The 19,140-nt window shown below is 36.4% G+C and overlaps 1 protein-coding gene and 1 non-coding gene across 6 annotated transcripts in view; one reads left to right on the top strand and one right to left on the bottom strand.

Annotated features, from left to right (window-relative positions):
* Positions 1–19,140, bottom strand: part of REV3L (REV3 like, DNA directed polymerase zeta catalytic subunit) — a 179,791-nt gene that overhangs the window by 144,510 nt on the left and 16,141 nt on the right. The window lies entirely within an intron of this gene.
* Positions 724–823, top strand: LOC118543969 (U6 spliceosomal RNA). The gene has a single exon (XR_004921353.1). It is a non-coding gene; the product is annotated as a U6 spliceosomal RNA (small nuclear RNA).

The raw sequence follows: 19,140 nt of genomic DNA, 5'->3' as shown, positions 1-19,140 counted from the left end.
AGTTCTCTGATGGATCTAAGAAGAACTGTTGCTTTTTAGTTTGTTCAGCTTTGTTTCTACTATAAGGACCTCAAGAATGGTGACTTCTAATTTCTTTCATGTCTGAGTGGAAACCAGAATTCAATGTCTTTTTGATGTATTCCCATCATTCCTTGAATACTTATTTTCTGGAACAAGAAATGTTCCAGGTTCATCTTGTACTTTTCTCAAGGGAGTCTTGGTTACTTTTAGTGGAGAATATTGTTTAGAAATCAAGATCTGGATGCAAATTATGCTCATTACTACAGGGGTATCATTACTTCTAGAACCTCTAAGCACATACTAGGAAATTTACATATTTATACACATACAAGATCTGGATGCAAATTATGCTCATTACTACAGGGGTATCATTACTTCTAGAAACTCTAAGCACATACCAGGAAATTTACATATTTATACACATACACACATCCTATATTTATTTCTCTATCTATCCAACCATCCTTCTCTGTATATAATAAAAACTATATTTATACCTCCAATTCCAACCCAACACCCTAGAGACATTCTAATTGTCCCTATGTCCATGTTCTCTTTTATCCAACAGTGAGAAACCTGGCTTCCATTTTCCTTAATGTATTTACTCGTTTGCACAATCCTAAAAAACATAAAAAGTATTTTCAGAACTCCTACCCACTACCATTGAGAAAAGCACATATACTAAAATTCAATACTTGTTTAGTGCTTGCTTCGGCAGCACATATACTAAAATTGGAATGATACAGAGATTAGCATGGCCCTTACACAAGGATGACATGCAGTATTTGTTTACCGTTCTTTTCTGGGGGGGGGGTTGGGGGAGTGGGGTGGGCACAGAGAGGAAGAGTGGTAAAATTTCCAGATAATAAAATGCACAAATACTAACTACACTTTATTAATTTTGACAAATGTATCTTTATTAAGTTATGGAACATTTCCCATTTTCATCACCTCCAAAATTCCCTTTTGCTGCTTTTCAGTCAAGCCCCACCTCCTCTGAGGCAATCACTGTTCTGATTTTTCACAATAGTTTTGTCTAGCACTTCATAAAAATGGCATATTCTTTTGTGCCTGAATTCTTTTGCCCAGCACTGTGATTTTAATGTTCATCCAGGATGTCACATGTATCAGTAGTTCATTCTTTTTTGTTGTCCCATAGTAACTCCTTGTATAGATATGTCAGTTTGTTTGCCCATTTTACATATGAGATAAGAGATTCAGAGTACCTAAAGTCATAGAGTTAACTGGATGAGAAGAATTCCAAGGACCTCAGAACCAGAAGTATTATAAACTCTTGATTCTTATTTTGGTGTTCTTTTCATTTTACCAAAGCACCACTCAAACAAATTTTAAAAATAACAACTGGGGCGCCTGGGTGGCTCAGTTGGTTAAGCATCTGACTCTTTGATTTCAGCTCAGGTCATGATCTCAGGGTCATGACATCGAGCGCGAGCTGGGCTCCATGCTCAGCGGGGAGTCTGCTTGAGATTCTCTCCCTCACCCTTTTCCTCTGCCCCTTCCACTCATTCATAAGCACTCTCTCACTAAAACAAATCTTTAAAAAATAAAAAATAAAAATAACGAAAACTCCAGGGATATATTTTTATCATATAAATTTAATGATGTATAAGGAACTACCTACATATAATCACATCACAGATGTAATAATATTTTTCAAAATCACCACTGTGATGCTTCCCAATGAGTTCTTAGTAGGAAATGAAAAATATCCAAAATTAAAAGGTTATTGAATCAAATGCAAATATTTTTAAATCTTTAAGAATATCTGCACAGTTAACAACAGTGCCATTTCTTCCTTAATCCATAAATCCATACTCCTTCCTAATCCTTACTTCTGCCAATGCTGATTTCAAGTTTACCTAGCATTTCTTAAATATCTCTTAAAACATTTACCTTATAATCAACCTTCAATGAAAGTAATTTATACATTCATTAATTTCTTCAGTTTATTAAACTTACAAAACTACCAAGAGGAGTACTCTCCTAATTCTAGCATTTCTAGGCAATTTTTAGCCTTTTGAGTCTCTCCTCAAGTCTGTCAAATCATCCAATTCTAATTCCCTATTTAGAAAATATATCAATCTCTCTCTCTCTTTAAAACATAACATACAAGACGGTTTTTCTTCAGCCCATAATCTTTAAGCTCCTTCTCAAACCACAATTAACTTAGGAATTCTGACCTAAGGATAATTTTTCTGTACTATGAAATGTTACTACTTACCCCTCATGATGAAAGTTTATGGCAGCACCCTTCAAGGTGACCTTGAGTCATTGCCATAGACTGAAGGGCCAAAAGTAGAACACCAAGGGTGAGATTGCCATTAGGCTGTGTTGTCCCACCACCTCCCCTACTGCCCCAAACATACATACCCTGTGTTTTGGCCCAATCTAGATGAACTTCCTGAAGATGAAGTAACAGAGGAAGTAACAGAGAATTTGAGACCTCTTCCTCAAAAGTATGAACAAATCTATAGATCTGTTATATTTGATGTAAGCCCCACTATAAGGCTCCCCTCTAATAGGTTTCTAGAGTTCTCATGTATTCCAAAACAACATCCATCTCACAAGAACATGGTGAAATATAAAGCGTACCTTGAAGTACCAAGAACCTGTAGATGCTACATTAATTTGAAATGCTCCTACAAGTTAGGGGTGATTATCCTAACTTTCCTAATGTGAGAACAGACTAACTTTAGACTTAATCTACCATATATACGATGACCCAAGAACTTAGTCTATAACACAAATAAGGTAGATGAGACCAACTGACTTATCCTATTTCATTTACAAGTCACAATCCTTAGCTCATAATTTATGTGAAATAAAATGCTAATTATTTGGAGTGAAGAAAACAAAAGGTTTAAGATGCGATCAGAGCACTGAATACAATTCTATAACAAAACTTCCCAATTCCCAGTCACTATATCAAACAGCTATGGCAAAGACAGCTGTTTAGCATTTGGCTTCACCTTTTGGTTTTAGGTTTTGAAAATTCCTGTGAATTTCTGTTTTCATCTAAACAAAATAAAAATTTGGGCAAGATAACATGCCCAAAGAGCTCGACCACGAGTCTAATGAAATCAGACTTATTTGAAAGAAAAAGAAATGCCAGGGCTGTAATGTCACCTGCTCATTTTTCTTTTGTGCCATTAGAAAAATTGTACAAAGTAGGTTAATGTTTAAGGTATACTTTCCTGAACTCCTTAATACTTTTCATTCTACTTCTTCCTTAAAAATATAGTAGCCAAGATAAAGATTTGTGGAAGGCAATGATTAATCCAGAGAACTAATGTAGGTGGTGAGGCAACTGATCATCTCATCATCTTCAAGAATCAACTGAAGATAAGATGGCAATGGGAAAAGAACATAAGAAGCTCTTGGAACATGGCAAAATCCTTAGGAAGGGAAGGAAAAATAGAAACTTTTGGTCCCAGTTAAAGTGTCAATGAGAATACACTTCTATCTGAAGAAAAAAAAGTATTAACAAGAATGCAGGTAAAATAAAGACAAAGATAGTAAATAAGCTTAGAAATTGGATTATTAAAGTTACCCTTAAAAAGCTTACAAAGAAAGTATCTTTTAAAAATATTTTCTGGCCTAGGGGCGCCTGGGTGGCTCAGTCGTTAAGTGTCTGCCTTCAGCTCAGGTCATGATCCCAGGGTCCTGGGATCGAGCCCCACATCGGGCTCCCCGCTCTGCGGGAAGCCTGCTTCTCCCTCTACCACTCCCCCTGCTTGTGTTCCCTCTCTCGCTGTGTCTCTCTTGTCAAATAAATGAATGAAATCTTTAAAAAAAAAAAAATTCTGGCCTAGTTGTTCTAAAGAAATGAGAATAAGCCACCAACCAACCATACATTTTTACTGAACACCTAGTATATATAGGTAATGTGATTTTATTTTTTAAAAAGATTTTATTTATTTGAGAGAGAGCATGAGTGGCGGGGAGGGACAGAAGGAGAGGGAGAAGCAGACTCCCTGATAGGTAGAGAGCCCAACTCATGGGCTTGACCCCAGGACCCCGGGATGATGACCCAAGCTGAAAGCAGAGACTAATCGCTTAACCGACTGAGCCACCTGAGCACCCTGGTAATGTGATTTTAAAATGAATTAAATACAGTCTCTTGCCCCATCTCTAGCTGGGGATAGGGTTGGGGCACCAAGTTACATATAAGACATAACAGAGATGGAAACAAAATGCTTAGGGAACCTAGAGAAAAGAGAATTAGAATAGGGATGTGGCAAAAAAGGTTTCATAGAAGTGATATTTCCACTGGACTTTAAAGGATAGTCAGGAATTTAATAGGCATAGATAGGAAAAAGGTAAAGCAAGAAATAAAATAGAAGGAATAATATAAGAAAGGTATGGGAGTTAGAAAAAGTGGTGTAGGATATATTCAGGAAAATCCAAGTGTATATGAGTGGGGTGGAAAAATAGAGTTCATGGTAAAGAGAGAGAAAAATGAGAAAAGAAAAGCATAGAGAAGCAGACTGGAAAAGAGATTGAGGAATCCCTAAACACTACACAGTAAGTTCATTTTTAGCAGTAGGGATTCAAATTATTTTGAGCCTTAAAGACACACATAATCTAGGTTCCTACTAACAGATAAGCCTGCTTACAAGTTAAATTTCACTTTAACAACTGTGCTGTCTTGCAGTCATCAATCACCAGCTCTCCTGTGAAATTTAGAATCAGAATAAATGCAGAAGCTGGTTAAATGCTAAATTTTAAAGCAGATCCAGCTGCTCAATGGTCAACATGATTATAAATAGGGTGACCATTTAATCTGTCATCTAAACTGGGATTTTTCAGAATAAAGGGGGGCACTATTAATAATTATGCTAGTATAAATTCAGAACATCCCAAGCAAACTGGGATGAATGGTTAACCTAGTTATAAAAACTCCCCAAATCAAAGGGACTCTTTACTTTGTCTTTCTTAAATTCTCTTCAGTGGGAATCTCCCACTGTGGAGCAGGAGGAGAATCCAGCATTTGATACTGAGATTAGTGGCTATGACATTTTAAAGAGGCACATACTAAAAATGAATAATAGATCTATTTTTATAGTAGCAGAGACCTGAAGAGTGAATAACTTCATGCAAATCTGTATAAGACTTCTTTAACTAATGATAACCATAAACACAAAGGAACTATATACTGATTACTAACCTCACAAGCACATATACACTTAGTATTCCCTGAGCTTCTGTGTTAATTTTTATATTTGAAAACAAGTTAATTTTCAACTATACCAACATCTCAAAGCATATTAGTTTTTGTGTTAATATAGTACGAGAGAAAAAAAATCTGTTTTTATTGCTAAAATTACAGAAAACACTTGATGGTTTGGCAAAAGATTGTTATGTGGGTGGTTGCAACTTGGCCTTTAACCTCTTGCCAAATACCATACCGCATGTGTTCTGAATTACCAGTAAACCCAGATGCCCTCATATGAGAGATTTCAAATCCAACCAGAAATTGAGAAAAAACCATCCTATGGTCTTCATGAATGAAACCAAGAACTTCTTTAAAAAGGCGGGGAGGGGGAGAGAAAGAAACCAAGAACTTCCAGTGTCTAATGTCAGGACTTTGGGAAAATAATTTAACTTCTAAATATTCATTCTGGTCAAAGTCTAAGACCTGATAAAGAAGGTCTTGACACTGCAAAAAGAAATCAAACATTTGATATTAAAAAATATTTACAATCACCTAATACCACAGGTTGGCCAACTTTTTCCCTAACAGGACAAACAGAAAATTTTTAGGTTTTGTGGGCCATAGACTCTCTTGTTGATAATACAGAAATGAATGGAAGGGGCTGTGATCCAATAAAACTTTACTTAGAAAAACAGGTGGTGGGGCTGGATTTGGTTCTCTGGGCTTTATAATACAAGCTCCTTTGTATTGCTCATCTTGGACAATGTCTGGTACATAATATATGCTCTGAAAATGTTTGTAGATGAATCATATTATTTAATCTAAAAACATAAGCAAAATGTCTGAGCTATCTTGTTACAAACACAGTGTTTACTGAATGTTATTTGAGACTAACTTCCTAGTTAGATTTATAAGTTGGTATTTCTCACACAAAATACTTTAAAAATTTTTTTTTCATTTAAAAAACTAATTGTAATATTAATCATGGTCATGTCACTATTGAACTCTGTTTACCCAAGATTAATACTAATTTTCTGGCTCCTTGAGGCCATTTACATAAATAGATAATCTGATTACACAGTATAAGGACTGGAGCTGAAAGGTCATGTTGAGTTAAAGCCAGAGTTAATACCATGGCAAGTGAGAGTCAAAGGCAGGTGGAAAGAACCCTGCAGAGAAGACTGGTGTGTGGAGAAGAGAATGGAAGAGAAGACAGACCTGTTTGTACCATGCAGTGAAGATCTGAGCAATTTCTCTGTATTATAATAATAAATCTCCTTTTTATTAGAACTTCTTTGAAAGGGCTTCTGTTCTTTGCAGTTAAATGATTCCTGCCTAGAAAATGGATTATGAAACATTTTGGAGAGGAGTTAATATTTGAGCTGAATTTTTAAAAAATTAATGGACAGGGATTCCAGTCTACATGGAGTAATAGGGAACAGATTTACCCTCCTGCCTGAAAAACAACAACAACAAAAGAAACAGAAAAAAAAACAACAACACATGAAACAGACATAAGACAATGGCTGGTATAGGAGAGTAATCCTTGACAGAAGGGAAACAAAGTGAGCCCTCTTAGAACAGCTCCCTGCTTAGAGAGAGCTTCCAGGGAGCAAAGGGAGAAAGAAGTCAGGTGGAGCTCAGCAATCTCCCTGAGTTGAGGAAGTATGAGTCCAAGCTTGCTGTAATATGCCTGGTAGAGTACCACAGAGGAGACAGTTGCAGAGACAGGAGATCTGCAGAAGGCCCCTGAAGACTTTACTGAGTAATATCAGCACATGCTTGAGAGGAATCCACCCAAAGCAGGAGAAGAACTAAAAGGAGCAGAGGGAACAATTTCAGGGGTCAGACAGTGGCACGAATAATTTGTTTCATCCAGAAAGGAAAAAAAAATCTCATACTTCACAGGACATCAGGCAGAATAATCATAAGGTTATTGCCTCAGTAATGGAGCAAAATGAACCCTGGATAAAGTTTGCTCTGGTTCCACCTGAACAAGCATAAATATAGCATTGAAAGTGTCAAACGATTTCCAAATAAGTATCCCAGAATAAAACTCAAGAATATTTCTAGAAATACAAAATATCCCAAACTCAAGGTTAAATTCGTAATGTCTGGCATCTGATAAAAAATTATTAGGCATGAAAAGAAATAGAAAAATATGGCCCATAATGAGGAGAAAAAGCAGCAAAAGAAACAAGCCAAGAACTGATAAATATTGGAATCAGCAAAGATATCAAGATAATTCTTATAACCTGTATGTTGAAGAGAGTAGAGGAATGCTTGGACATGTTAAGCAGAGATGTGGACAATATAAAAAGAAGTTGAATCAAAATTTTCATCTTACCAGAGATGAAAAATAAATGTTTGAGCTGAAAAATACAATGGATGGAATTAATAGAACATTAGAAATGCCAGAATTAAAGATTAAGAATTTGAGAGCAGCAATAGAAATTACCCAAAATGAGGCACAAAATAAACCTGAAAAAAAATGATCAAAATATTAGTAACCCACACGCAACAACTTTAAGCAGACTCATACATGTGTAATTTGAGTCCTCAAGGTGGAGGATAAGTGCTATATAAAATTACAAAAAAAAGAAAGGAAAAGACAGTATGGGCTTAAAGTAGTGCATAAGAGTAAGCTATAACAGATTATGGAGAGGAGGAAAGAAATGAGAAAAGCTGTATATTTGGCTATAAATCTGACAATGGCTGACAAGTAACATAGCTAGAAGTGGTCACCTCTAAGAAAGAAGGACCAGGATTAGGATGTGATGGTAAGAAAAGAGAGAACTGAGAATATTTTAAAGGAAGAAATAATAGGAATTCATGATTAACTGTATACTGGAAAGGAGAATGTTAAGAGGCTGACATTCTGAAAAGGACCAGACTAAGTCTGAATCCCAGCTTCTCTATTTACTATTTGAACTTGGAGAGGTTACTTAATATCTGTCTGCCTTAGTTTCCTCATTAGTAAACTGGAGATAATAGTAGTACCTATGTAACAGGGCTGTTTTGAGAATTAAATGAGTTAAAACATGTAAAGTACTTTGGCATGTAGTAAGTGCTTAATAAACACTGGCTATTGCAGTTCTCAAAACTTTTGGTCTCAGGACTACTTTTCACTCTTAAAAGTTATGGAGGACCCCAAAGAATTTTGCTTATCTGGGTAATGTCTATGAAAATTTACCATATTAGAAATTAAAACTGAGAAATATATAAAATACTAACATTTTCATTCATTAAAAATATTAAACCTATTACATGTTAACATGAATAACATTTCGTTTTTCAAAAGAAAAAAAATGGTACGAAGATAGAAACTGTTTTACATTTTTGTAAATCTCTCTACTGTCTGGCTTACTAAGAGAAAGCTGGGTTCTCATATCTGCCTCTGCTCAATCTGTTGCTTACGCTGTTTTCGCTGGGAAAGAAAACCAACCAATCTGTGTTATGTAGAAGCTAATACACCCAAGAAAGCTAAGATAGCATCTCCTGGGTAGAACGACTAAGTTTAAAAAGGGGGACAGGAGAGTATTCATTCCATAAATCTTAAGAGTGCTCAAGAGGAGAATAAGGTATTAACTATAAACTATTCTAGTCAGCTCACAAGAGAAAGAGCCAGAGAAACCATTAAATTTATCCCACATGGGTTATAAGCAGCACTGTAGAAAGGATGGAACCACAAAGAATTCCCATATACGATAATAGAGATTCATAGTTCTACATGAACAATAAGGAAATGCCTGGGCCTGAGCTGAGAGTTTGGAAAGTTCTAAGCGTAAGAACACAGAGAAAAAGAGAACAGGGCCAAGGAATGGAATCTGGGGCAGGTGGGGAGGCCAAGGGGGTGCTGGTGCTGGACAGAAGGAAAACTTAATCTTTTTTTTGTAGGAAAAATATTATTAAATAGGTACTTCACCAGAGTAGATATGTGAATGGCACATAAGCACATGAAAAGATGTTCAGTAACCTTAGTCCTTAGAAATAAAAATTAAAACAAGGAGGTATCATTACATTCCCACTAGAGAGGATACAATTTAAAAAAGACTAAACTGGAACCAAATGTTGAGACTACAGAGAAATTGGAACTTCCATACACTGTTGGAGGTAATGCAAAATGGTATAGCTCTTTTGGAAAAGAGTTTGGTGGTTTCTTATGAAGTAAACTAAATATATGACCCGGCAATCCTATCCCTAAGTATCTGTGAGAGAAATGAAAATATACATTCACACAAAGACTTGTACATGACTGCTCACAGCAGCTTTATTCATAATAGTCCAAAACAGAAACAATCCGAAAGTCCAGGTCCTAGTGAATGGTATATCCCTATGATGGAATATGACTTAGCAATATAAAGGAATACACTACTCATACATGCAAGAATATGAAGGCACAAATGACTACATATTGTATGATTCCATTTACAGGAAATTTTGGAAAAGGCAAAACTATAGTTATTATATTGTATATTGTAATTATATAGTAATTATAGTGACAAAGCAGATCAGTGGTTGCTGGAGGTGGGGAGGGAGGTTTGATTGAAAGGGACACAAGGAAACTTTTTAGGGTAATAGAAGTGTTCTATATTATCATGATTGTGGTTATGGTGGTTACAGGATTGATACATTTGCCAAAATTCATCTATTTATATACTTAAAATTGGTCAATTTTGTTGTATGTAAGTTATACCTCAATAAAACTGATTAAGGAAAAAGAAGAGAAGAATGAACAAATCTTCATCCTACCTGTTACTCACCAGGATTTCTCAATGCCTGACAGAAAATGGCAGTAGGTAGGAAAGAAGAGATGTGGCAATCATTGACAAGAAAGAACAGGGAGCTGATAGAAATGATGCAGTCATAAGAAGAAATATGCCATTTTTATTAGATTCCAAAAATGAGAATAATTTGTTTTTTATTTATTTATTAGAGTGAGAGAGAGGGAGATCACGAGCAGTGGGGAAGGGTAGAGGGAGAAGCAGACTCCCCGCTGCTTGAGCAGGGAGCCTGATGTGGGACTCGATCCCAGGACCCTGGGATCATGACCTGAGCCGAAGGCACACGCTTAACCGACTGAGCCACCCAGGAGCCCCAAGAGAGTAATTTGCTTCTAAAAGAGACCTTGACCAGTCCAAAATAGGTTTCACAGTAATAGTATTTCTTTCATTATGTTCTAAGGACTACCTAAATCAGAAGCATCCCAGACTTTCTCTGCCAGAAACTCTATGTGCAAAGTCCCCAAATCTACCTTTTAAATTTCTCCCAAAGAAATTATTTTGTGGAGTGCCTGGTTTGCTCAGTCGGTAGAGCATGTGACTCTTGATCTCGGGATTGTGAGGTCAAGCCCCACGTTGGATGTAGATATTACTTAAAAATAAAAAATCTTTAGGGCGCCTGGGTGGCACATTCAGTTAAGCGACTGACTCTTGGTTTCAGCTCAGGTCCTGATCTCAGGGCTGTGAGATCGAACCCCGCATCAGGCTCTGTGGTGGGTGTGGAACCTGCTTAAGATTCTCTCTCCCCCTCTCCCTCTGTCCCCCACGCCTTAAAAAAAAATTATTTTGCAAACTGAATCAGAAAGAACCACTGTACTAGAAGGAATGTGCGCGCGCACACACACACACCACACTCAGACTAGGTTTGCAATAGCTCCAAGTGAATAGTATTAAATAGCATATATGATTTCGTTATGGAAACACAGAATCATCATTACTTCATGGAGATGCAAGCAGCTCAAAGGAGCTCACCTACAAAAACCACTTAGGATACTGCCAAGGTACTCAATGTATTGCTTGCCAATCACCCTGGACTTGAGTAAGGAGACAATTCTAAGCAAAGAAAAAAAAAGATCCTTTGACCATATCAAATTTGAAGTTCCATGATGCCATATTGCTTCTGTTTCACCACTATCTGGTTTGTAGTAGGTGACAGCCACTTCAATTTTAATTACTATTTGTAATACATTTTCTTTAAATATGTATTTTTAAAAAGCAATATGCTAGGTTTTCCTCTTTATAAATTCTGTTGACTTGTTATAGAATTTCCTATGGGCTTTCTCGATACATTTGACTTAATTTCAAACATCTTTAAAATCAAAAGAAAACACAATTAAACAATGAAACAAAACAATGTTAGGAACTGTAGAGAACAAAGCTGAGTGAATAACCAAGGTCTTCACCTTCATGAGGTGGTTTGTGTGTGTGTTACAATATACATAAAACTTACCATTTTAACTTTCTGAGCATACAAGTCAGTGATATTAATAAGCACATTCACACTATTGTGTAACCATTATCACCATCTATCTCTAGAACATTTTCATCATCCCAAACTGAAACTCTGCACCCATTTAACAATAAATCCCCATTTATCCCTTCCCCAGCCCCTGATAACCACTCATTTACTTTCCTTCTCTATGTATATTACTATTCTACATATCTCACGTAAGTGGAATCATAGAATATTTGTCCTTCCATCATGAGTTTTTTTCTACCACTTTTTATTGCATATCTAGGCACCAAGCACTGAGGACACAAAGACTGGCAGCATACTAATCTGCCCTCATGAAACTTACACTCTAATAGGGAAGTCAGACAAGTCAATAACAACTTGCATGTCAGTGTGATAACAGCTCTAACAGAGGTACAAAGTACAATGGTGGCACAAAGGATTAATTAACTCTGAGCAAAGTCAAAAGCACTTCACAACAGAGGTGATGTCTCAGGACATTTTAAAATAGGAAGAATTCACTGAATGGACATCGTCATTTCATCCAGAGGAATGGTATACATTCATTCATCACACATTTAATGAGGGGCAACACTACCCCCAGCACTCCACACCCAGGACAGCCAGAGTCCCTGCTTTCCTTACGCTAAAAGTACATGCAGAGACATGAGATATGCATCTGAGGAAGAGCAAGCAGTTCAGACTAAAGAGCAAAGTGCCTGGGGAAGAGTAAGATGAGGCTGGGAAGGCACTGAGGTATCAGATCATGGAAAAGTCATCCAGAGTTTTATTCTATACTGTAGGCCAGTTTCAAAACTTTAGAATATATAGGAATCATTGGTGGCACTTGCCAGAAGTACACATTCCTAGACAACCCCAGAGGTTTTAACTGCATATGTCTGGGATGGACCTCAGGAATCTGTATTTTTAATGAGTACCCCAGGTGATTCTAAAACAGGCATATCCATGGACTTTTTTTGGGAAATACCCCTGTAGAATATGGGACGCTCATAATGGCTTTCAAAGAGAAGATTATATGAATAGATTATATGTTTTGTTTATTAATTCTCCCCCTAGTAAAAAGTAATACCTGCTTTTATAAGATATAAAAAAGCACAAAAAAGAAAAACATTACTTAAATCTATCACCTTCATATTCTATGTTTTATTATTTCTCTAATGTTTATATTATATACACTCTTAAACAGAAGGATCATACTGTACAGACTATTTTGAAGCATATTTTCTTCACTTAGCCAGGCAAGTGAACACTTTCCCTTTATATTATTTCTTAGTCAGATTTTTGATGACCATATACATCATATAGATGTAACTATCCTTCATTTAAAAAAAAAATTTTTTTAAGATTAAAAAAAAAGATTTTATTTATTTGTCAGAGAGAGAGAGAGTACAAGCAGGGGGAGCGGCAGTCAGAGGGAGAAGCAGGCTCCCGCTGAGCAAGGAGCCTGATGCGGGACTCAATCCCAGGACCTGAGATCATGACCTGAGCCTAAGGCAGGCGCTTAACTGACTGAGCCACCCAGGCGTCCCTATCCTTCATTTTTTTAACACTGAGGTTATTAGCAATTTTTCACGTAGTTTCTCCTGTACCACTGTCAGTATGTCATCATTTGGAAAAAATCTGGGTTTTAGAAAGATCACTAGTGACATTATAAGGGCTGAATCTGAAAAGAGGGGAATTCAGAGACAAGCTGAGAGACTATTACGATGGTCCAAGCAAATATGAGACCTCAATTAAAGTAGTAACAATGGAAATGCAGAGAATGGATTTGAAAGTCCACAATCTACATGTAAAGATTTGTCATCTGTTTAAGACAATATATACAGAAATAATTCATTTTTTTCCATAAATATTTACCAAAGACCTACAATGTATCCAAGAATAATTACTGAGAAAAACGTATCAGGATAAAAGAACACTATGCATCTGGACTTTTTTTTTTTTAAAGATTTTATTTATTTATTTGACAGAGGGAGACACAGCGAGAGAGGGAACACAAGCAGGGGAAGTGGGAGAGGGAGAAGCAGGCTTCCTGCGAAGCAGGGAGCCTGATGCGGGGCTCGATCCCATGACCCTGGGATCATGACCTGAGCCGAAGGCAGACGCCCAACGACTGAGCAACCCAGGTGCCCCGCATCTGCACTTTTATGTGTGTGTGTATGTATGTGTAGGATCAGGGTTCCAATTGCATTTAAGTAATTCAGAGTCTTCCTTTTTATCAGAGGAAAAACAATTCCCTGTTCTGATTCTACAATTGCAGAAGTAGAGCCAGAAAGTGTCATAGTTGTCAACAAAAGCTTGACCCTCTGTTCTCAAGTTACACGCCGGGGCTGTGGTGGGAGTTCAACACACTAAACAAGAAACTGCCCATGATCAGGTTTACTTCAATTTTTAAAAAGAATCTGCATATACTGGAGCTTTCTGCCAAAAAAGAAAATGTTTCATGCATTTGGCTCCTTGTCCTTTTATGTGGCTAGTGTCCAATATCAACTTGGAGATGTCCCCATTTCAAAATCTGCCAGCTACTGAAACACAGGTCAAACAAAACATTTTTCCTTTCTATGAAAAAGTTTAATGTATCATGACAAGGAATCTTATTAGGTAAAGCTGAGCTCACATAAAAAATGCTTATAATGAACCAGTTCCCCCTAACATCTTTTTTAATTTTTATTTTCTTTAAAGATTTTATTTATTTGACAGAGACACACACAGCGAGAGAGGGAACACAAGTAGGGGGAGTGGGAGAGGGAGAAGCACGCTCTCTGCTGAGCAGGGAGCCAATGCGGGGCTCGATCCCAGGACCCGGGATCACGACCCGAGCCGAAGGCAGACGCTTAATGACTGAGCCACCCAGGCACCCCTAACATCTTTTTTTTTTTTTTTATACTAATACCCATTAAACCTCAGATTTCAAAAGTCAGGATTTTTTTTTTTTTTAATAATTAAAAGTTAAGATTCTTGAATCACACATATCCAAAGATTCTTCAGTAAATCTGACACACCTCAATTGATGTAAATGAAAAAAATTAGAAGTATATCTTACTTTCCTTTTGAGATAACATTCCTTTTTATTCATTTACCATGTAATTTTATCAGAACTAGGGAGATCTCATTTATCACTTTTGGTAATTCAAAGTATATGTACTCAAAAAACTTTCCCACACTTTGAAATTTCCAAGTTTTATTTATATTAGTTGGTTTCTTAATTTTTAGTGATCTTGAAGCTTCCATGCATAAAAAAACCTCTCCTTTAAAAGGCATCCCAACCTGCCTCCTTAGCACAGTAGGCAGCGCGTCAGTCTCATAAAAGGCATCCCACTGGGATGCCTGGATGGCTCAGTTGGTTAAGTGTCTTCCTTAGGCTCAGGTTATGATCCCAGAGTCCTGGGATCAAGTCCTGCATCAGGCTCCTTGGTCAGTGGGGAGCCTGCTTCTCCCTCTGCCTGCCGTTCCCCCTGCTTGTGCTCTCTCTCCCCGACAAATAAATAACTAAATAAAATCTTTAAAAAAAAAACAAAAGGCATATCCCATCTTCACTTCCAAAACACCTTCTCAGTTAACAGACCACAAAAAAAACAAAATACTAATATTGATTTCTTGTCTTTCTCATGTCTATTTAATTCTACATAGTCCTAGGTGAGTAAAATAAACATATCTGGGTCAAGCTACTTGATAATTTGTACAATTAATTTTTATGCCAAATTAAATATGTACTATTACAATAACTGAGGCATAATTCAGAATGAAAATCCAGTGAATTTCAAGTGATTAACGTAGAAAAATAAGACATATAAAACATAAAATTAAACATACTTTAGATTGAATTATTACATTAAATTCTATCTCCACAACAATAGCCATAATCCTGGGCCATATCTCATGGTCCTTAAATCTAATCAGACTGTTTTTTAGTTGGGACAAAACTTATTATTAACTTCTACTAATAATCTGAAAGCCCTCAGGACATGCCAAAAAAAAAAAAAAAATACATGCCTTTCTACTATAGCTTCACCTTCTGAAATATCAATACTTCAGGAATAGCAACAACTATTATCAAAGAAATCTCCCTAAAAGATAAATCTCCTATCAGAAAAAAAAAGAGTAGGGGAAAATAAGACAAAACCCATAACGAATCATTTACGAGCTATGAGACAGTATCTTATGGTCTCACATCCATTTAACTGAAATCACACAGAGAGGAGAAAACAGTTAAAAAGAAATACATGAAGAGATAATGGCTGAGAGGTTTCCTCATTAAATAAAAGGTACCAAACCACAGAACCAAGCAGTTCAGAGAGCACCAAGCAAAAGCAAACAGGCACATCATGTTCAAAAGTAAAGGCAAATCGGGGCACCTGGGTGGCTCAGTTAAATGTCTGCCTTCAGCTCAGGTTATGATCCCAGGGTCCTGGGATCGAGCCCCATGGTTCTCTGCTCATCGGGGAGTCTGCTTCTCCCTCTCCCTCTACCTGCTCATTCTCTCTCTCTCTCAAATAAATAATAAAAACTTAAAAAAAAAAAAAAAAAAAAGGAAAGGCAAATCATACAAAGACAAAGAAAAAAAAGAAAAAAAAAAGACACTTTACAGAGAATCAAAGATAAGAATTATAGCAAAACTACATGAGCCAGACAACAACAGAGTGGTATCTTTTTAAAGGAAAAAAAAAAAAAAAAAAAGCAATCCACAATTCTATACTCAGCAAAAATATTTTTTTTGAAGATTTTATTTATTTATTTGTCAGAGAGAGAGACAGAGAGCGCACAAGCAGGGGGAGTGGCAAGCAGAGGGAGAAGGAGGCTCCCCGTAGAGCAAGGAGTCCAACATGGGACTCGATCCCAGGACCTTGGGATCATGACCTGAGCCAAAGGTAGATGCTCAACCGACTGAGCCACCCAGGCATCCCCTCAGCAAAAATATTTTATAAAAATACACAGATGGAATATAATACCAGACAGAAACTTGGATCCACACAAAGAAATCAACAACACTAGAAGTGACATAAATGAAAGTAAACACAAAACTTCATTTATTTATTTCTAATTGCTTTTTTTTAAAAAAAGATTTTATTTATTTATGTGTGAGACAGAGAGAGAGAATGCATAAGCAAGGGGAGCGGCAGGCAGAGGGAGAAACAGCTCCCCACTAAGCAAGGAGCCTGATGCGGGACTTGATCCCAGGACCCTGGGATCATGACCCGGGCCGAAGGCAGACGCTTAACCAACTGAGCCACCCAGGCATCCCTATTTGTAATTGCTCTTAAAAGATAACTGTCTAAAGCAAAATTGGTAGCAACATATTATATGTTGATAGCATATATAAAAGTAAAACGTATAACAAAAACACAAAAGATAAACAGGAAGAATTTGGAATCCTTAGAGTACATATGAAATTATGTACTGTTATATGATGGAAGATTTTGGTTAGTTACAAACGTATATTTCAAACCCTAGGGCTGCCACTAAATTAATCTCAAAAGGTATAAATAAATAAGCAAAGGGTGGAGAGAAAGGAAATAAAAAATATCCAAGTAATCCAAAAGAGGAAAAAACGAAGCAAAGGACAATAATAGAAAACAGCTAGCACAGTGGTAGATTTTTAGTCCAACCGTATTACTAATTAAACATAAACAATCTTAACACACCAATGAAAAGACAGATTATTAGACTAAATGAGTAAGCCCAACTATATGCTATATGCTTTCTAGAAGAAACCCATATAAAAGTATAAATGGGTTGAAAGTAAATGGATGAAAAAAAAGATATGTTGGGAGACAATTCCCCATGGGTCTCTTTGTGGTAGCAGTTTTTGAACAGACTTCTCAGTACTTTACCTGCAACCATCTCCCATCTGCAGTTCCACCTTATTAATAGTCAATAAAATGGAGATCCAGGAATCTCATGTCTACTGTCAGCATCTATGAAAATTTGTGGCAAGTTAACCTGACAGCTTTCAAGAAGGTAAAATTTCAGGCCCTTCAAATTCTTGACGTATCCTGTAAACACTAATCAAAAAAAGCTGGAATGGCTATATTAAAAACAGACAAGGAAGATTTCATAACAAAGAATCCTGCCTGGGATAAAGAGGCCACCTCACCAAGAAGACATAATAATCCTAAATCTATAAGGCCTTAACAAAGCTTCAAAATACATGAAACAAAAACTGACAGAACTAAAAGAGAAACAGACAATCCACAAGCTGGAGACTTCAACACATCTCTCTCAATATTTGGTGAAACAAGCAGATGATAAACATATGGAAAAATTCAACTTTATAGTAGTGAGAGAAAACATACAAACTCACAATGAGATATCATTTATACCTATAAGAATTAATTTAGAACTTAAGAGGTCTGACAATTCTAAATGTTGGTGATGATGTAGAACATCAGAACTCTCACACACTGCTGGTGGGAATACAGTTTGGTAGAACCACTTTAGAAAACAATTGGCATTACCTAGTAAAGGAGACATGTGCACACTCAACCTCAGCTTCTACCTACTACCCCTAGTATAAACACTACCCCTAGTATAAACATATAAATTCTTACATACATGCACTAGAAGACATGCACAACACTTTTCATAACAGCATTGTTTGTAATTAGGGATAAAAACAGGAAACAACTCAAATGTCCAAAGATAGGAGAATGGAAAAATAAAACTATGGTATAGTCATATAAGGCAATACTATACAACAGTGAAAATGAATGAACTACATCTATATAATTCAACATGGATGATGTCCAAAACATAATGTTGGGAGAAAAAAAATCACTGCAGAACAAGCACACACAAATAGTTCCAAAAAGATAAAACCACACAATCTATTGTTTAGGGATATATACATACGAGGTAAAACTATAAAGAAAAGCAAGGCAATGATTAACCAAAATTATCAGATAGGAGAGAAAGAGGCAATCAAATACTTCAATACTGTAACATTCTATGTCTTACCGTAGGTATTAAAACAGATATTTGTTATATTCTTTACACATACTAATCTATATTATATATAGAGACTATCTACATTACATATTTATAATTTGAAATGCTTACAAAAAGAATAAGCAATAAATACAAATTCACTCAGCAAGTATTAAAAACAAGCCAAAAAAAATAAAATCATGAAATACATATATAACGCTTAAGGTCCAAATAGACATTGAGACTCACATGACTCAAGAAGACCACTTGGTTATACTTATAGGATATAAAATATGAAACAATGTGCGAGCAAGGCAGTGTGAAGTAGTTACTCTTCATCAAGAGTCTTCACAGCAATTCAGCAGATATTCTTTGGCTCTCCCCAGGTAGCAGGTAAAGTACCAGGGGATGAGATCATGAGGACTGGTGCCGTAACTACCCTAAGTTAGGAATACCAAATAGCAAGCACTATCTCCAGTCCCATGGACAGTTTCCTAAGCCTCAAAACAGACTTGCTCAAGAGTTATCACACCCAGGGAATGTTTCACACCTAAAAACACTAACTGATACAGCACAGCTCTCTCCATTCTGGATGTTACATTAGCTTCCATCACTGCTGAAATCACCAAAAGTCCACTGGAAGACCAGTATAAAAAAGAAATATGAACCAATCTACCAATAACAGGTTATTTCTTTAATTAAAAAAAAAAAAGCCTTCACAAATGAAATGAAAGCAATATTCAAAGGTATAATAGAAGAACTAT

The sequence above is a fragment of the Halichoerus grypus genome, chromosome 9 (assembly GCF_964656455.1).
Source record: "Halichoerus grypus chromosome 9, mHalGry1.hap1.1, whole genome shotgun sequence".
Lineage (NCBI taxonomy): Eukaryota > Metazoa > Chordata > Mammalia > Carnivora > Phocidae > Halichoerus > Halichoerus grypus.
The sequence above is the reverse complement of the archived record's forward strand: the minus strand, read 5'-3'. Positions and strand labels throughout refer to the sequence as shown.